General features: G+C 51.7%; 1 protein-coding gene across 1 annotated transcript in view; it reads right to left on the minus strand.

The window, feature by feature from the left end:
• Positions 1–16,134, minus strand: part of PAQR5 (progestin and adipoQ receptor family member 5) — a 97,238-nt gene extending 81,104 nt beyond the window's left edge. Inside the window, exon 1 of the mRNA XM_031668539.1 lies at positions 16,012–16,134. The gene's annotated coding sequence lies outside the window, so the exon portion shown is untranslated. The remainder of the gene's footprint in view (positions 1–16,011) is intronic.
• Positions 16,135–20,821: the final 4,687 nt, after the last annotated feature.

Here is a 20,821-nt window from a genome sequence, read left to right on the forward strand (position 1 = left end):
GAGGGAGACTCTGTCTCAAAAAAATGAAACAACAACAACAAAAAAACCTATAAATAATGAGAATAACAGTTCATCTAAATCAGCCCCCAATAGCGTGCAGCCCGAGCTCAGAAGGTGTAAATAGTAAGCCCTCCGCCTTGCCCGAGCCTTCACAGCCCAGGACCACCTCTGAGGTTCCAGGCTGGCCTTAAGCTCCTGACCCAAGTTCCTCCCAGAGCCCAAGGGGAAAGAAGCGGCATGGAACTGGCAAGTGCATGACAGCGGAGGGGCGGGAGGGGAGGACTCTTACTACAACTGTCCCTAAACCCAGGTAGTCCCTCCCCCCAGAGCTCCAACTGCCATTGCTTGTCATGGGAAATGATTCAGTTTGCACAGGGAGAAAAAGCAGGGCCTCTACATGAAAAGTGAGAAGCAAAGAAATCACTTCCGTAGTTCAGACAGCTCTCCCAAACACACGTCCCTGGGTATGTGAGGTGGAAAGTGCCGGTCAAGGTGAAACACACTTGGAGATAGGTCCTTGTATTTCCTGGCACAGGAATGTCACACAGGGCTGGCTGTGGCAAGAAGGTAAGGCTGGGTAAGAAGGTAGAAAAGTGGTCACCTCTGCAGTGTGAGTCAAGGGCCAGCCCCTATGCCCTGAGACTGGAGATTTCACCATTCGAGACCAATTTCCTTGGGTCTTCAAGGATGCTGGAAAACCTGAAGCCATTCTGATGCTTTGGGGAGAGGGGAGGTGTTGTGGGGATTCGCTGGAATTATTAGAGCAAACTTTTCTTTTCTTATTCACACAAAGACCCAGATCTTCCTCCCTGAACAAAGTGCATTCATTTCCTCAATAATTGGCAACCATTGATGCTGTAGGGGACACATGAGAGCAGAAGGGGTGGAGCGAAAGGGCAGAGAATGCAGTCCCAGTCATGTGAAGGCCCATCGTAAACAGTCTGTGGGGAAAGGAGCTCTGGGCAAGGAGTCCTAAGACGTGGTTCAAGTCTGACTTGAGCTGTCCCCTGGGAAGCCCAAGGGATTCTGCACAAGCTGCACACCCTTTGGTTTCCTCATCCTAGGCTGAGAAAATGGAGATGACCACTCCTGCTCTGCTCCTCCAGAGTGATCCCTAAGATCACGTTTAACAGAGTGCCTGGCACCAGCAGGCGCCCAGACGGCGATACTGAAGGCACAACCTGGCACAGCCCGGGCACCTGAAACCCTTCGGCTCCCCCCGCCCGCAGGAGTCATCTAACCCCCTAGGGACCTGGTGCAGCCTCTGTTCTTCACATACCTGCAGGACACTGGAACAAAGCCATCTTTCATAGAACAAGACCCACCTTATCAGGAGAGCTGTTTTCCCTTTGAAAGTCAAATCTGAGGCCTTGGGACAATGTGGGGTGTTCCCAGCACACCAGGCCTGGTGGAGGCCCAGCCAGACACAGCGCTCCCTCTCCTCCCCAGCATACTGCCCGGCCAGCCTGCAAGAGCATGGCTGGAATTCACCTCCTCAGACTCCTCCTCTGTTCTTTTCAGGACCTTAAGGTAATCCTGAGGGTGTGAAGCAAAAACTTTATCATCCATGGGAGGGAATAGTCCAGATACCTACAGGCAAAAATGCATCCAGAAGAGAGGCCAGGTAGGAATCCAGGGCCCAGAGATGTTGGGTGGCTGCGCAGGACCACACAGCGAGCTGATCACAGGGTAAGTCCAGAGGCCATGGTCTTGTTAAGCTACACCCAGAAGTAATGTTCCAGCAACCGGGTGTCTGGAACTGCCTCTAGGACAAAGGTGAAGATTAAACAAAACCAGACTAGGAGGGAGAGGAGGGAGAAGGGCGACTGGGCCAGTCACTTTCCCTTCCTGCTTGGTGAAGCCTGTGCTTAAGCCAAAGTTTTCATCCTCCTGCACACAATTTCCTTTTTTTTTTTTTCCCACTTACAATTTGTAAAAAATGATTAGTCAGGTTCTAGAGAGGATGTGTACCAAAAACATCCAAGAAATGAACTATTGACATCCCCTATTTCAGAAACGGAAGCCCTCCTCTCGGCATCCCTGCTCCCTGTCACTCCCTTTCAGCAAGCCAGGATTCCAGGCAGGAGGTTTAGTGAGCCCTGATCTGGGAGAGCGGTTGTTCCCTGCCACCGGGGCGCCTGGGGAGGCGGCTGTGGAGGAACTTCAGTCCCTCACAGAAAGGCAAGGTCCCTGAGTCCGCCCACGCCCCACCCGGTCCATCCAGCTTGCAGCCCTCCAGGACTCCCCAGCTGGCAGAGAGGGGGCCACATTCACAGACCCCCACCCTCACTGTTGGCAGGAACTCCATTGCCTCCTGTCCCTTTCCTTCTTAGGCGGCTCCCCTGCCACCCCCTCTCTCCCCACCCCAGGGTGACCAGTCGCCATCCACTGGCCACCCTGAAGGGCTGACACTCAACCTCCCCTCGGGGATACCTGGCTCTGTAGAGTGCCAGAAATGGGGCCTCCTTGGTGGACTTCCTTTTCTCTTCCTTCCCCTTTCCTACCTTTTCTAGACGTACTGTCTGCTCAAGCTCTTCCTTTTTTCAAGAAATCTTCTCTGCCAACCACAGCCCATCTAGGTTCCCTTTATTATTTATTTATTTGGTGGTGGTTGTTGCTGTTTTTGAGACAGTCTCACTCTGTGGCTCAGGCTGGAGTGCAGTGGCGCAATCACAGCTCACTGCAGCTTTTGCTCCCTGGGCCCAAGTGATCCTTCCACCTCAGCCCCCTTGAGTAGCTGGAACTACAGGCACACACCACCATACCTAGCTGATTTTTAAAATTTTGTAAAAATGGGGGTCTCACTCTGTTGCCCAGGCTGGTCTCAAATGCTTCGGCTCAAAGGATCCTCCCTCCTTGGCCCCTGAAAGTGTTTGGATTATAGGAGTGAGACACCATGCCTGGCTGAATTCCCTTTTCTCTGCATTGGCAATGGGGACTATAGGGCATATCAGGGAGTCGTGACAGGGTCTTTACCGGGGACGTAAAACACGTACAACAAAGGTTTACGATCCATGCCACCTGGCCCAGTTCAGGATTCATGAGAACTAGGCAAGCACTTGCTGAATATGAGATGATTTCCCCACAAATTCCACTCTTAAAAAGGTAAATAACTGTGTAAGCAACAATACAAGAGAAATCCCAAGCTAGCATGAGCAATCGCCAAATAAGTGCATGCGCTCATGAACTTCCCATGGCTCTACTGATTTATAGCACACAGGACTGTGACCTAGGCCACCTAAGTTATTAGAACAGGCAAATCCCCACCCCCAAAAAAGAGTCTCTGTGATTTGAGGCAGTGTGGAACAGGGCCTCAGGCTTCAGGACAGCAATGCCAGCCCCCATCATCCAACCAGGATTGCTTGAGTCTTCGTGCTTTAAAGACTTTTCAGTCTTCCAGTTTTTTGTTTTTTCTCAAGTCCAATGCCCCTGGAAAGTCAGAAGCAGTCGCAGCTGATCCTGGGGGAGTGGGGGACTGGACAGGGGAAGGGGGGTTTTCATGGGGAGGAAGAAGGCACCAAGAGGGCTGAGGCTCACTTCAGATAGGAGGGAAGTTCCCCTGCTGCTATAACAAGCAGAAGAGAGAGAAGAGGATGACTTTTGCCAGGGTTGAAGGGCAAAGCCAGACGGTTGAGCTCAGCCAGAAATGGGGTTTTGTTAATGTGATAACCAAAAAGTAGCGGGGTAGGGGGTTTACTGTCTAGTGAGAGTCAAGTTGGACCTAATGCAAGGTTGGAATGCACATCTAGGTCCTTCATCATAGGCATCTTCAAGCCCCACCGTGAGCCCCCAGAAGGAGTTACCACAAAATCAAATCATTCTTGGAAAGAAAAATTCTGTTTTCAAAAAGCATCTGCAGGCTCCACCCTACCTCTTGGACCCTATCGCCCCTGCCTCCTCTATACACCATCAGATTAACCTCCTCATTGTAGATTTTCCTCCAGCCTCCTTCAGTTCTGATTGCTGTCCTCCCAGACCCCCAAACACACCCACACACTCCCCTGCACCGCCACCCCCCGTCCCATTACAAGGCATCTCCTCACCTCCATTCTTCAGAACCCATCTCCCCAGCCCACCTCCTCCAGGAAGTCTTCCCAGAGAGCTTGCTTATTTAACCACTCATGCTCTGATGGCTCTGGAGCCTCACTGAGCCTGCAGTTTACTGACCCTTACATTCTATTCCTGTTTGAGGGTCCTCTGTGGTCTCAATTGTACCTGCAGGATTTTAATTGATGGAGGCAACTGAGTGATAACAGAGAGAGGCAATGCTGCTGAAAGAATGTATTACCTGCATTTCCCAAGAGGAGGGGGCACACCAAACTCAGTGTATGGCTGCAGGGGAATCACCAGGCTTTGGTCAGTGAGCGGGAGGCCTCGGTCAGATCCTTTTTGGGTTTCAATGGGAAAAGCACAGCAGGGCAGGTTGAGCAGGTTAGGAATGGCTAGTTTAAATAACCCCCGTGGGCACTGGGGCATAGAAGCTGTCCCAAGTCTTTTGGTACCTAGGCCTGGGCGACCAAGGGCAGGGAAAGATTGGCAGGGTGCATCAGAGTTTGATAAGGAAGTGACTGAGAGCATGGGTTTTAAGTTGCAGGAGAGACGGGAACAACTTGGGCTGGTTGTTAGGCCCTGTGACTAACAAACGCCACACAAACAAATACAAAATCTAAGCAAACAACGTCAGAACACCATCCATTCACTCCCTTCATCTAACTCAGGTTCCAGGCTTCAGCAGTCCAGTCACTCTCTTGCTGCCTCAGTGAACTCTCTCACCCCTCTGACTTTTCCTATCTCGTGAACGCAGCCCCTTCCGTAGACGAACTCACGATCTCCTTCACTCTTTCAACGTGTAGCCATCCAATTCCTGGCACACAGCTCCCTCTTCCCTCCCTTCTCCCTGTCATGACAGTGAGGTATCTCCCTTCCTGCCTAAGGACAAGCCCTGGTCCATTCTGGAACTCACCTCAATGCTTCCTCAGGGACCTCCATATCGGAGATCCCCTCTCTGGTGAATCTCTTCCATCAACATTCATAATTCTTAAAAAACAGCAGTAACAGCAATAATAAATAATAATAATAAATTATTGACCAAATGAGGAAGGGAAAAACGTGTAATGTCTATTTCAGACAAAAGACTAGTTTCCCCAATACATCAAGATTCCCTCTGATTCTTCTAATAAGAAAAAGATCAACAACTTCAAATAAAATTGATAAAACTTATAGACAGCTCACAGAAAAGGAAACTCAAATGACTTTTACATCTGTAATAATATATTTAACTTTATTCAAAATGCAGGTTAAACTACATCAAGAAATCATTTTTGTCTTCCAGATTGGCAAATATTGGTGTGTTTGGTAACACTCTCTGTTGGAGGGTGTGGTAAATGAGTATCCCTATCCACTGCTGGTAGGCGGGTACATTCTTACAAACTCTATGGACAGCACATTGCCAATATCATTCCAAATATAAACACACATACCCTTGAATCACCAATTCCACTTCTAGAACTTTATCCTACCTATAGCCACCTACATTTGCCAAATGACTGAAGTACAAGGAGATCCTGTGGGAAATCATTTATGGTGGCAAAAGGCTCAAAACCGCCTCCATGTCCAAAAAACAGATTAGTTAAATAAGTTATGTGACATCCATAGGCAAGAAAGAAGCAGCTTTCTTTTTTGTTTGTTTGTTTTTTGTTTTTATTTTTTTAGATGGAGTCTCACTCTGTCACCCAGGCTGGAGCGCAGTGGAGTGATCTCAGCTCACGTTGTAACCTCCACCTCCTGGGGAGTTCAAGTGATTCTCCCACCTCGGCCTCCCAGTAGCTGGGATTACAGGTACCTACCATCATGTCTGGCTAATTTCTGTATTTTTGTAGAGACGGAATTTCACCTTGTTGGCCAGGCTGGTCTCAAACTCCTGACCTCAGGTGATCCGCCGCCTCGGCCTCCCAAAGTGCTGGGATTACAGGTGTGAGCTATTGCACCTGGCCGAGAAGCGGCTTTCTATGTACTGATACAGAAAAACCTCACGTAGGTAGCTAGGTGGAAAAATTAAGACTCAGGGGCAGAGTGCATGCATGTGCCACCATCCAGAGGAAGGAATCTATATATGTCTTTCCTAACACGTGCATGGAACTGGTAACGTTGCCTCCAAGGTGGGAGGGAATGGGGAGATCCAGGGAGATTGGGGGATGAAAACTCTTCCCAGTGAGATCCTAAACCCACTTCCCTTTCTGGCTTTTTCACCCTCTCCTCATGTCTACTGACACATCTTTGGAAAACTGTCTGCCAGCTGCCTCTCTTCCCACCTGCTGCCCATTCCTCAATCATCTCAGTCTGGTTCCTCCTCGTAGCACTCCAAAATCCCCAGCCACTTCTCAGTCCTCATCCACTTGCTCGTGCACCACAGGCTTCACAGTGGGCGAGGCCCTGCGCCTGGAGCACTCTTCCATGAGCCTCCACAGCACCATTCTCCATACGGTCCTCCACTATCTCTCTCGGAACTCGTACTCCATCTCTAAATGTTGGAGCTCCTGCTGCTTCCTGCCAGGCCATCCTCTCCATGCTCCACTTCTCACTCTGCAGGCGCTCCCAGGGCTGTCCCATCCACCCCACGGCTTCTCTCATCACCTGTATGCATGTAGCTTCCAACTGTGTATCTCCAACCAGACTTCTCTTCTGAGCTCAGGACCCCACCTGCTGTCTCCCAGGTATCTCCAACCCAACATGCTCCAAATGCAATTCACCAGCTTCTAGTTGGTTTCCTTCTCTGCACCTGGGGGATTTCCCTAGTAATCTCATGTCCAAACCCTTTTGGTCATCAGAACCTAGAGTGCTCCCTCTTGAAGATCCCTAGAATTTGACCCTTCTCTCCCACCTTCACCACTGCTTGCCTAATGAAAGCGTTTCGCATTCATTCAGTGAGGAAGCTACACCAGGTTCCTCACTGCTGCCTACATGCTCTTTCTCACCTCAGGGCCTTTGTGGAACCTGTGCCTTGAATACTCTCCTCCACTTTCTACCCCTGCTGTACTCTAATTAATTCTTATCTATATTCTGGAACCCAGATTAACATAACTACCCCAAAGAAACCTTTTTTGACCCCTAGACCAATGGATCTCACTGCGGGGTGGTCTTGCTCCCCAGCAGACGTTTGGCAAGTTTGGAGATATTTGTGGTTGTCACAAGCAGGGAGGGGGTGTGTATGGCTACTGGCATCTGTTGCATAGAAGCCAGGGATGCTGCTAAACACCCTGCAGTGCACAGGACAGTCCCACACGACAAAGAATTGTCTGGTCCAATATGTCAGCAGGGCCAAGGTGAGAAATCCTGCTCTAGCCTGTCATGTCCCCATGATACATTTCCATAACACACTCCATTTCTCCTGCAGACGTTCAGTCTTTAGCTGTGCAAAAGTATTGGCCAGATTCCATTCTCTGAGCTTTATGGGATGAATAAATGAATTAAAGTCACTGGGTCATGTTGATCTCTGGGTCTCTACCCACAGTGCCCAAACCAAGTATGCAGCCTCGAGCTTGACACTGAGAATGTGTGGATTGATATGACATGGCCAGGGCAGGGATTGAGCCACACTGAGCAGAGGCCACCCTGTGTCCTGGCTTTCAACTCCGCAGGGCCTTCCAGGTCATCTGACGGCAGTCCTTGCCCTGGCCCTTGACTGGCTTCTCACCTTGTACTCAGCAACTAACTCTGCAGTGCTGTTTCACACTTGTCAATGCCTCGTCTCTAAGTTCATCTCCAGGTGGTTCTGTGGGCCCCTTAAAGCCACCAGGCCCAAGTTTGCCTGCTCCTCATCTTGTCAAGCCGGCTGCTCCTCCAGTGAGCTTACTCAGGTGCCTGCACCACCATCAACCCAGCCAACAAACCAGAATCCTGGGCACCCTTGTGCAGCACAGCACCCTTCAGACTTGCTCCCTCTAACTCCCCACCGACAGCCACAGGGTCCCCCAGCTTTCTCCCATTTGGTCTTCTTGTCTGAAGCCTCTTTCCCTCTCAGTCCACCTGGGACATCCCTCCCAACTATGTCCTTCTAAGATGACCATTGGCCTGTCTCACTTCCTGATGAAAACTCCTTCGACACTTCTCACTGTCCGCAGGGCAGAGCCCAAGTTCCCCGGCCTGGCAGGGGATGAAGGGTGCAAGACCTTCTATACTCTCCCCAGCCCCTCCCACCCTCATGGCCTCATCTCCAGCCCCAGGCACGAACACCTCAGCGCCACTTTCTTCATACAGCCTGGGCTTTTTCCTTTCTTCCTCTCCCCTCCCCTTCCCTCTGAGGTGCCCAGAGATCCCACGCTCATCCTTAAACCTAAAGCAAACACTTCTTCCTTAATACTATGATGGTTCCTTCAAAACTTACACATAGAACCACCATATGACCCAGAAACTCCACTTCTGGGCATGCATCAAAAGGAAGTGAGAGCAGGGACGCAAACATATATTTGCATTTCCATGTTCATAGCAACATTATTCACAGCAGACAAAAGGTGAAGCAACTGAAGTGTCAGTAACAAATGATAAACAAAATGTTGTATATACCGGGAGGTGGCGGGTGCAACGAGCAGGGATCATGCCACTGCACTCCAGCCTGGGTGACAGAGCGAGACTATCTCAAAAAAAAAAAAAAAAAAAGAAATGTGGAGTATTCATAATGGAATATTATGCAGCCTTAAAAAGGAAGGAAATTCTGTCACATGCCACAACATGGATGAAACTTGAAGACACTATGCTAAGTGAAATTAGCCAGTCACAAAAAGACCAGTGCAGCATGATTCCACTTACAAGAGTTATCTAGAGTACTCAAGTTCATAAAAAGACAGAAAGGAGAATGGTGGTTGCCAGGGGCTGGGGGAGGGGAAATGGGAAATTATTGTTTATTGGGTACCAACTTCCAATTGGGAGATGATAAAAAGGGGTGGAGATGGATGGTGGTGACAGTTGCACAACAATGTGAACATACTTAATGACAATGAATTGCAGACTTAAAAAATGGTTAAATGGGCGGGGTGTGGTGGCTCACACCTGTAATCCCGGTACTTTGGGAGGCCGAGGTGGGTGGATCACGAGGTCCATAGACCGAGACCATCCTGGCCAACATGGGGAAACCCTGTCTACTAAAAATACAAAAATTAACTGGGTGTGGTGGTGGGCGCCTATAATCCCAGCTACTCAGGAGGTTGAGGCAGGAGAATTGCTTGAACCCAGGAGGCAGAGGTGGTGGTGAGCTGAGATGGTGCCATTGCACTCCAGCCTGGGCGACAGATCAAGACCATATCAATAAAAAAAAAAAAAGGGTTAAATGGTAAATTTTATGTTTTGTATGTTTTGCCATAATAACAAAAGGTAATAACAAAATAATGCAACAAAAAATCCACCTCTTCCTCTCGGGAAGCTGCCTGGACATTCCCGCCACCTCCCCAAACACGTGTGCTGCCCCAGCCACCCACCCCCAATTCCCTGAAACACAGCCGGGTGGAGCTGCCCACACCCCGCTCCATGCATTCCATGAACATTCCCAGTACCCGGTAGGGACAGCCCGACAGTTATGTCTGCCCTCCGAGACTGAGGGGTTCTGCAGGCAGGCACTATGTCTCATTCCCTTCTCCTGCCCCACGTCTAGCCCACAGTCCAGAGCAGAGTTTCTTCAGTGAAGGAATGAATCCCCCAAACCAATAGTTCTGGGTTAGTACTATCCCAAACCTCACAGCCTGTTATTCTCAGAACGGTGATTTACTTCTAATATTCATCAACAAACCCCTCCCCCTGCCAAAGATTGTCTGCCCTTCCAGTGAGCAACAAGGTCAGAAGGGGGTTTCCACGGACAAAGTTAATAAACAGCTAACTTGGGAGGAATAAACAAAATAAAACCCAGCGTAGGCCGGCGCAGGCGTGCCCTTGCGTCTAACAACACCACACTCCACCCTCTCTCCCTCCTCTGCTTGATGGGTGGGCTGATTCACTTCCTGTGGCCCTCCCAGGCAGCGTGAGAGGGGAAAGTGGGGGGAATGCTGAGTCCTAGGGCATGGATAGATGATTAGTCACCACGCTGCCCCGCACTGGAGGGTCACTGACCTTAGTGTGCGGGCCCGGACCACAGGCCTCTCTCCCCCTCATGCTGAGCCTCAACTCCCCACCCCGACTTATGTAACCCAAGGTCTGGAAGGCGAAGAGAACTGGCCTTGGCACTCAGCATGAGGTCCAGGGGGCCCCTCCACCCATAAGTCCTTGCACGCCCCACCTGTTGACTCTTCATTCACACACAGTCCACATTCATGAAACTTCATAGATCATTAAACCCAGGGGTCTCAACCAGAGATGGGGCAATGTCTGGAGACAGTTTTGGTTGCCAGGAAAGGAAGGGGAGGTGATGGTGCAGTGTCTGATGGGTAGAAGCCAGGACTACTGCTAACCTCCCACAATGCACAGCACATCCCGCCTCTGCACCCCCCACCCCACAAAGAATTATCCAGTCCCAAAAGTCAACAGTACTGAGGGTGAGACACCATGATGAATCCAAGCTGTACAGAAGAGGAAATTGAGGCAGAGGAAGTGACAGGATCAAAGTCACACTATGCATTAGATAATGTCAGAATTAGAATCCAGGGCTCTCTACCAGCCAACACTAGCCTTCAGCTCCCAGGAGTACAGTGACCAACTCGAAGACAAGTGGCAAGCTAGTGGAGTGGCTGAATTTGGGAGTCTGGGGTCTAGAAGCTATCATAGTTGGGCTCTGTGTCTCTGGCAGGCTCCAAATGAATCCCACCAAGATGAGCCTGACCATCTTGGTCACAGGGTTCCCAAATAATCAGAGGAGGACTGTCTTAAGGGACTGTGGTGTGTCCAGACAGAATAACCCTATCTGAGGCTTGGGCAAAACCCACCCTTTAAGTCCATAGCATGCTGGGGGTGGTCCTGGCTGAGGTCAAGGTCAGAAGAGAGGATGACTGTGTAAGGCAAACCAGGATTGGAGGACAGGGCATGGGTAAGAATTAAACCTTGGATCACTGCTTTGGGGGCACTATCTTTTTTCCTAGGTGCCAAAAATGATTGTATCTCCCGCACCTGCTGGATCCTCACTGCCATCCTGCGTAATTTCAAACTGACGTCTAGAGTCACCCTTACCCTTTTCTCCAAGGAGCCAACACCATGTCTCCAACTGTGGGCCAGACACCAGGGCATCAGAGCTGACGGTGCAATCCCATTATTTATGAACAACTGACTCACGTCATGTTGCAACAGGCGTACTTTTCCATCCACTGTGGCTGAAAGTCAGTAAACTTGTAGTAACAGCGGTAATAAAGAGAAGGCCAGGGCAGCAGTGCATGAAGCTCTGTCTTAGGTCAGGGCCTCACCCTCTTCAGGAGCAGGAAGCCCATAGAGGGTGGTGGGGACAAGGATGGTGGGGTAGGGGAGGGCCTACAATGGCCTCAGTTACAGAAGAAGACCCCATTACAGATTCGTTTCTTCAGGCAAAGCATTATCACAGCTCCCTCACCTGCCTGTCCCCTTCCTCCCTAATTTTTCCAACAAGTTGGAAAACTCCTACATATCCTTCAAGGCCTAATTTCTGGTGTCCTTCCCCCAGTTCCAAGGTTCAGGTGCATTCCAACCCTGAATTTGGCAGACCGCAATGACGACAGAAAAAGATGTTTGGGGTTAATAGCTGGGCTTGGGGGGAAAAGCCAAAGCTCCCCATGGAGGGAATGTAGAGGCCCGCACAAGATCTGCTCCTCTGTGGGGCGTGCTGAGCACTGTGTCTTCTAGGCTGTCTTGCCAGATTCCCAAGTGAGGCCTCAGAATCCCAAGACTTCCCTGGGCCTCTGGCTGCACTTCTCAGACTGGTCGGTTATCCCTAGCCCAAGTCCATGGGAATGCCACCCCTTCTCCCACAGCTGCCAGGAGCCTGGCTTTGGACTTCCTTAGTTCTCTCGTGCACTGGAGAATTTATTTATTTATTGGATGTGCTTCTTTATTTTATTTATTTATTTATTTATTTATTTATTTATTTATTTATTTAATTGCGCTGGGGAATTTTAAAAGGCTGCCTGCAGAGGGCACTATTTTCACCAAGAGAGAACTCACTAGCAGAGGAACTGGCTGCCTTGGGAGAGCAGCCCTGGGAGGTTTCCTTTGAGGATGGAGGTCTGATGGGGATGACTCCTTCCCGGAACTCTCCAATCGCCTCATGTGGCAGCTGTCCGTTCAATCTGGGAGCTGCCCCTTTGGGTAACTCGGGAGGCAGCTGGCCTGAAGGTTCTTGCCAGGGGCCTCTTAAGCACCCCTAGCAACCAAGGTAATTCAAAGTAGGGGACAGAGACCCAACTTTGAATTAACTTGAGTCTAATTAGGAAAAGCTCCAGCTCTGCCTCCAAGAGTCACTCCTCACCTCTGGGTCTCAGTCTCCCCATCTGTGCACTGAGAAATGGTGCATTGGATGTGTTCATCTACTCAGCACATGTTAACTGAGCACTTACTACACTCTGATCTCTGGGGAGAGACCATGGAACGAGAGAGACAAAAGGCCTTGCCCTCACAGAGCTGATATTCTAACAGGGAAGACAGATGGCAAACAAGATTAAGGAGTGAAATCTATAGGCTGTCAGAAGGGAATATGAGCCATGGAAAATGAAGCAGAGAAGGAGCGGGGGGACATGGCTGCTAAGGCTTAGTCTAGCTTAGAGACTCTGAGTCTAAAGCTCTTACTCTGCTGGATCCTTGTTAGGAGTCAAGAATGGTGGCAGGAAACTGGGCAGGGCCATGCGTGAGTACAGGGACAGCGCTCAGGGGTGGTGGGGATGGTAGGCTAGAGCCCCAGTCAGTCTCTCAGCGGCTTCCTCCAGGAAACAGAACTGACCAACTCCGGGTATGCTGGCCTGTCCTCAAAGGCAGGCAACTGGGTCTGCTGAGGAGTCCAGGAGTCACACAGGGTTCCTGGCAGGGCCCCAAAAGTCCTGACTGAGGGGAGGATTTCTTCAAAGCAAGGTGGGCGACATCCTCAGAGCACTGCCAGGGACTCTTCTACATCCCTCACTCTACCGTGGCCTTCGATGAACAAGACACTGGCCACCTCCAACTACAGGGGCTCTCAGACCCTTCCTTTCCTCCTACTGATCCTCCTCTGCATGGTAGGGTCTCCCCTCCCCTTACATGGGGAGGGAGGGAGAGGAATTTGAAAGTTCTGGCTGGGCATGGTGGATCACACCTGTAATCCCAGCACTTTGGGAGGTAGAGGCAGACAGATCACTTGCACTCAGGAGTTCGAGAACAACCTGGGCAACATAGTGAGACCCCACCTCTACAAAAAATACAAAAATTAGCTGGGCATGAGGGTACATGCTTATAGTCCCAGCTACTAAGGAGGCTGAGGTGAGGAGGATAGCTCGAGCCCAGGAGGTGGAGGTTGCAGTGAGCAGAGATCATGCTACCACATTCCAGCCTGGGCGACAGAGCAAGACCCTGTCTTGAATATATATATCTGACCAACCCAGAGTTGGTCAGTTCCGTTTCCTGGAGGAAGTCGCTGAGAAACTGACTGGGGCTCAAGCCTGTGCACAAACCTAGCATCCTCACCACCCCTGAGAGCTGTCCCTGTACTCATGCATGGCCCTGCCCAGTTTCCTGCCACCATTCTTGGCTCCTAACACTGGGCTAAAAAATACACACACACACACACACACACACACAAAAACTCCCCCCATTTCTTATGAATTCACAATTTTTCTCTTCCTGTAGGGATTATTTTTGAAAATATGTATTGCAAACCTTCTGTGTATTCAGGATGAGTAAGGGATACCAAGATGCTGAGAAAGGACTTACCGCCAACCGGGGAGGCCGGGCTAACACACATGAGAAAATAGCAATCTGCACTTACAGTTTGCTTTGCAGCCCACAGAGTCCTTTGCAACAACTTACTATGTCCTAAAACCACGCAAAGCCTGTTGATCTCATTTTACAGATGAGGAAATTGAGACCCAGAAAAGCACCTTCTCTTCCCCCAATAGTAGCTGCCCCATGGAGTGGTGAGGAGAGAGAGGAGACAATGAAGATTAATGTTTCCAAATAATTCCATTCCAATTCTTACCCCTGGAGGGATGCATAAGAATTCTACATAAAGGGACACAGTTGCTCTGCCTCCAATCTAGGGTAGGGCCAAGCTGGGCATGGAACCCACCAGCCCTGGCCTCTCCTTGGCAGGACCAGGGTAAAGCAAAAGTCCCCTGTCTCTCTGGAAAAAAACATGGGGGCGGGACGAGGTGGCTTACACCTGTAATCCCAACACTTTTGGAGGCCAACTTGGGTGGATCATCTGAAGTCAGGAGTTCGAGACCAACCTGGCCAACATGGTGAAACCCTGCCTCTACTAAAAATACAAAAATTAGCCAGGCGTGATAGAGAATTGCTTGAACCTGGGAGGCGGAGGTGGCAGTGAGCCAAGATCTCGCCCTTGCACTCCCACCTAGGTGATAGAGCGAGACTCAGTCTCAAAAAAAAAAAAAAAGAAAGAAAGAAAGAAAGAAAGAAAAGCACATGGGATTAAGGATATTCTCTTGGTGTAAAGGAAAAATATTGCCCCACGTGGGTAAGGGTGCCAAGGGATCTCAGTGGTGGGGCTGGACACCTTTCTGATCCAACTTTTCAGAGTGCCCTTTCTGCTTGCCAAGGGCAGAGGTAAGGCAGTTGGAAAAGAAGCTTTGCTGTTGCAGACTAATCATTCCATTCTCACAGAGCACCTTCCTGTGTGCCAGGTACTATGGCTACGGCAGGGAACAAAGCAGGTCCCTGCCCTCCTGGAGTTCTGGGAGCTTAGCAAGGCTCTGGCTGGCTCTTGGAGGACTTTCCTGACTGGAGTTTGTGCCTGTTTGGAGGTGCCCTCTCCCCTGAACTTCTTTCACAGGAAGAACCTAGCGGGGTGGGGAGTAGGGGGAAAGAAACCAGCCTCTGCTGAGTCAAGGGCACTGCAAGAATGCAGAAGCAACCATCCGGCTCTGGAAGGATGTGGTGGGAAATCCGCCACTCAGTGGTGGAGAAAAGTCCACCAGTTTCTCCAGCAAATGTCTGAGTCTCGTTGGGCCTCCTTGTCTTCTCATCTGCCCCTGTGCTAATATCTACTTGCCATTGGTTTGTTAGGTTCAAATGAAGTCAGGGATGTGTCCCTGTTGGCTGCTAGTTCTTCTCAGATCCTCTGACCTCTCCCCATCTCTTTTCTATGGCTCTGCGTGGGAAGGGGCAGTTGTCACCCCCAACTCCCACTAAGCTGAGCCCTCCTCCCAACCTAAGCGGGAGGAAGCCGGTTCTGTTCACGGATGAGAGTTACCGGGCTCCTGAATTCTTGCTCCACTGGTGCTGGGGTCCACCCCCTCTCCTGGGCTTATCCGACTGGGACTTGGGAAGTGCCAGGGGAGCCAAGAGATGTCCAGCTGGGGGCTGTGGCCAGGGGGTAGGCCAATGACAGAGCACGGGGAACTCCCTGTAGCTGGGCACCCACTTCAACAGGGGCCCCCGCAGGCAGAGGGCCGCCCCTCACCCACACGGTCCTGCTCAGCCCAGGCTCGCATCTGGGCTCAGGAGGCGGGAAGCACAGGTGTAAAGAAATCGCCAACTGTGCAGCCCCAATCCAAGGGTTTTATTAAAGTGGGGGTGGCAGGAGGGGGGCGGTGGACGAAGGGTAAGCGGCGCAAACGCCCTGGAGACTGAGAGAAAAGGTGCTAGAAGGCAACAGTCCCCCTCACCGGCCTCGATTGCAGCAGAGAGCCTTCTGCACGGCGGCGGCCGCCCCACCTTCACACCGGCCCCGCGTGCGGTGAAAGTGGCCACGCCGCGCCGCCGCCGGATCAGGGCCGCCCCGGCACAAACTTTCCCAGACCCGCCCTTGGAGTGGCCACCCGGGCTCCACGGGCGCAGAGCGGCTGGGGCGGCCGCGGAGGGCGGGTGCGCGTGGACCAGGAGGTGAGGAGGCGGCGCGCGGCGGGGAGTCCCGCCCCCGGTTACCTGGGTTCCGAGGGTCTCGGGAGTCCAGTGGACAGGGCGTGGGGACAGCACAAGCAGGCCGGAGACCGGTCACTTCTCCCGGGCTGCGGCGACCCCGGACTCTCGGGCCCTGCACCTGGCCCTGCGGGTCGCCGCGCCTACCCATGCCGGTCCCCGCCCGTCCCCTCCCGCATGGGGCGGGGCGGCCCCGGGGGAGGAGCCGAGGGCCGTGGGCACCACTCCCTGAGCCAGGCCTGCGCCTCATCACGTGTCACCGACCCTGGGCTCTGTGACCTCCAAAGACTCGCCACCGCACTCCACAGCCTGAGGTGCAACCCAAGCCAGGAGCCCACGGGAGTCTCTCACACCCCATTCTCCTAGGGCTCATGTACCCCAGGCCCACCTCCACCCCAGGAGCCGAAGGCCGACAGGGACCCTGGAGAGCCTCCCTGATGGGAGAATTGCGGAGCTTGCCCCTCGGAAAAGTGCATGGGGTGGAGCACAGGGAAGGAGGAATAAACAACTGGCTATCCACAGCCCCACGGCAGTGTCCCCTTGGCCGGTGGGAGAGGCTCCTGGCCGCTCTGAATCCTTGAAGTGCGTTCCACCACTGTCTCTTGGAGTGCTCAGGGGGGTGGACCCTTTGCCAGCCCTCACTCTTTCTCCAAGGATCCTGTCCCAGGTCACAGGCTCCTAGACTGGAAGATGCTGGGCCTGGACCTCTGCCACTCAGTGGACACAGCGATAAGAGATGAATGGACACAGAGGACAAAGAAGAAACATTTGGCTTCATGGAACCAGACTCTGTGTCCTCCCAGGTGCTGAAGGAACAGGTTGCAGCTGCCTGGTACCCCCATCCGGGCCCTGCTAGAGAAAGGCTGGAACATCCACCTCTGCAGACTGGTCCCCCACCAGGCTCCTTCCTCCCACCCTTCAGCCCCAGGCTCTCTGAGCTCCTGCTCCTCCCTGCCTTGCCTTGTTTGCCGAGGGCGCACACAGTGGAGAGAGCACAGGACTGGGAGTCCGGAGACCTGGGCTCTAGTCTACTCTGTGACTTGCGTCAAGTCTCTGGCCCTTTGTGGGCCTAAGTTGCCCCGTTTGCAGTGAATAGGTTGCAGTCAATTATCTCCGGCCGTTTTTATGGATCCTGAACCGTGGTCTTGGGCACCCTGCTTTATTAGGCTTTTTGGTGGTTGTGCATCTTGTAAGGGTGTGTACGCATGCGCGCATGCGCTTGTCCTCTCAGACCTGAGTTCTTAAAGAGAAAGAGACTGGGGCCTACACAGAGGCAGGCATGTATTTTCCGCAGACCAGAGTTTGACAAGAATGACTGGACACCAGGAGAGTGCAGCCCAGTCCCAGCTCTGTGCTGAATTCAGAGCAGCCTTGGACAAGTCCCTCACCATCTACAAAATGGAGATTAATAATACCTGTTTTGCCTTTCCAAGGCTAGTCGGGGGACTCAATGAGATATTAGAAATGAAGCTTTTTGAAGGGGAATAGCACAGGGATATGTACTTTTGATGCCACCTTTTGATGCCTGGGCCGGTGATGGGTTTGGGATAAGAATAGGGTGTGAAGAGTTCTCTGGGGGCAAAGGCTGGCACTGGCCTGACTGACCACCCTGCCAAAGCTGCAGCATGCACAGCACAGGCAGGCACCCCACCACCAGCAGAGCAGCCAAGGTGAGCAGAGATGCCTGGTGCTCCACCTGGACTCCTGTAGGCATCTGTGTGTGCACCTTGAAGAAACTAAAGAGGGAAGGCAAAGAGGCTCCCAACCTAAATGGAGGTGGTCAGTGGATTACCAGCGAATCGATCTGCACGTCTTGGCCAAAAACACCCTCCTCTGCTCTTAGGGAGCTTAAAGTCTAACTGAATGATTGAACCTGAACCCTTTGGAGAACAACGTGGAGCCAGGAAAGGGAATTGTGGATGGTAAGCACACAGGATGATCAGAGGAGGGGGAAGGGCAGGGAGGGGGCGGGGAGGGGGGTACTTAGACCACATGGAGATGCATTTAGAGAGCATTGTGTTCAACACTCCTATTTCATAGTGATGAAACGGAGGCCCAGAGAGAGAAAGTGACCTGCCCAAGGTCACACAGTCACAGGAAGTTAGTAGCAGAGCTGGAACTTGGACCCAGGACTTCAAGAATCTATGCTGGATTTGGGCCTCCTGTGCAGCCGAGGGTGACCTGAAGTGTGGGAAGGACTGGGATACGTACCCGTGGGCAGGAAGAAGGAGGGAGGCAAAGTGCAGAGGTGGGAACCTTGTACAGCAAGGGAAAGGAGCTGGAATCACAGGCAAGATCTGGAAAGAGGGAGCTGCCCAGACCTGGAAAGCCAGGCGGAGCACTGCAGACCACAGAGGGTTTTGAGTTGACACCAGTTGGGAAGATACAGGCGTGGGAGAGGCACACGCCCAAATGACCCAGTGAGACAGCAGGTGACATGACAGCAAGGCAGCAAGGAGACAGGGAAGAGCTGCTCCAGGAGTCAGGCAACCTAATCAAATGGCCTTGAGCAAGTTGTCTCTCTTCTCTGGCCCTCAGTTTCTTTTTCCGTGGAGTGGGAGATAATCATCTTTTTTTCCTTTCAGGGTTATTGTGGTGACCACAGAATGCATTTGGAAGTGCTCTGTAAACTGCAGAGTGCTGACTAAATTTAATATTTGGAGTTGTGTTTTATTTTCCAAAGGCCTCAGTAAACGTTCGTGGAACTGACTGACATTGGATTGAGCACTGTCTCCTCATGGCAATGGGCGGAGGGACCAAAAACAGAGGGGGCAGGGACTGGGGGCGGCCAGAGGGAGTCCTGGTGAGGGTGTGAGGGAAGGAGAGCTCCAGTCTTAAACGTCAGTCTCCCTCTGACATCTTTACAACATAACTCAAAAAGCCTTTTGTGGGGGAAACAATCCATGTGACTCAAAATGCCCCATCTCTCCCTTTGCCTGTGTGTTCAAGGGCGCCATATCAGACATCACTTTTCTATGTGTTCTTCACCCATCCCCACTGGCCGTCTACTCCTCAGGCGCTCACCAGCTCCTCCCAGGTGGGCCCAGATGTCGTATTTGTTTACAAGGCCTTGTTGGATAGCCGAAACGGTACTACGGAAACCATCGCCCTCAGCTAATATGGTAAGACTCAGGTCCCTCACATGTGTTCTCAGCCCCCTGGCACCCAACCCTACCCCAATCCATAAGTCCGCTCCCTCCTCCCATCTCCTCGGCAATGGAGTCACCAGGGCAGGGCTTACTGTCCCACTTGGCAGATGAGAAAACGGAGGCTGGGAGAAGTGCTGGCACCTGCCCGGCCGCGCGAAACTTAGAACAGCCTCACCCACACCATCAGAGTTGCCCTGCTGATAAGGCCATTATCTCATCAGAGCTGGAAGTATTTGCCTCATTTGACAGAGGAGGAAATGGGCACTAAGGGCGAGGACATGCTTTATGGGAACTTTATGCAGAGCTTTCTTTTCTGCCACTGCATCCAGATAAGGGGTCGATGTTGCCAGTGGTTTCCCAGTGCTGCTGTGACAAATTATCATGCACAGCACCTTAAAACAACACCTGTTTACTCTCCCACGGTCCTGGAGGCTAGAAGTCCCAAGTCAGGGCATTAGCAGAGTTGTGCTCCCTCTGAAGCTTCCATGGCTCCCTCTGACTGCTGCCCATCCCTGCCCCCTGCGTTTATGGTCCCTCTGCCCACGTCTGTGAAGAGACGCAGTGCCCAAACCAACACCGGTCAGTTCCACAAACGTTTACTGAGGCCTTTGGAAAATAAAACACAACTCCAAATACTGAATTTGCTTATCACCCTGCAGTTTACAAAGCCACTTCCAAATGCATTCTGTGGTCATCACAATAACCCTGAGAGGGAGAATCCTTCCTTGTCTCTTCCAGCTCCTGGTTCCCAGCATCCCTGGGCTTGTGGCAGCATCACACAATCTTGCCTGTCTTCACATGCCGTCTCTGAGTGTCTGTGTCCCCTCGTCTCTGTAGGACAGCAGTCACTGGAGTCAGGATGAGCTCATCTCAAGATCCTTAGCTTAAGTGCATCTGCAAAGGCCCTTTTTCCAAATAAGATCACAGTCATGGGTAGAGGAAGTTAGGATGTGGACACACATTTTGGGGACACTGTTCAATCCACATCTGTGTCTTTCCCCCAGTGGCAGCACAAAGGGCTCCAGCAAGGTCAGTTTCCTCCTTTTGTCCTTCCCTCAGCTTCTCACCGTGTCAGACAGAGTCTCCTATAGCATCTTCTATCTGGTCATGTTACGGAGGAGAAAGGAGGCTAAAGCCATATAGCGTCCTTGCTGGGGGCATTGAGTTGGGGGACTTACCTCCCTCTAACTCCCTTTCCTACCACCTCACAGTCTGGCCATGGCTTTTTTTTTTTTTTTTTTTTTCCTGTCACCCAGCCTGGAGTGCAATGGCACTATCTTGGTTCACTGCAACCTCCGCCTCCCAGGTTCAAGCAGTTCTCCTGCCTCAGCCTCCTGAGTAACTGGGACTCAGGTACCACCACGCCTGGCTGATTTTTGTATTTTTAGTAGAGATGAGATATCACCATGTTGGTCAGGCTGGTCTCAAACTTCTGACCTCATGTGATCCACCTGCCTCAGCCTCCCATGTGCTGGGATTACAGGCATGAGCCACCATGCCCAGCCTGGTTATGCCTTTCAAAAGGAGCCTTGATGCCCCTTCCTCTAACATCTTCCAATCATGGGGTCCCTATGGAAAGATACCCTTTCTGGTGAATAGGCTCAGAGAAAATGCCTGCTCTCCCTGCTCACCCCACCTGTGCCCCCAGCCCTTCTTCTGATGCCCAG

Source organism: Papio anubis, chromosome 7, assembly GCF_008728515.1.
Source record: "Papio anubis isolate 15944 chromosome 7, Panubis1.0, whole genome shotgun sequence".
Lineage (NCBI taxonomy): Eukaryota > Metazoa > Chordata > Mammalia > Primates > Cercopithecidae > Papio > Papio anubis.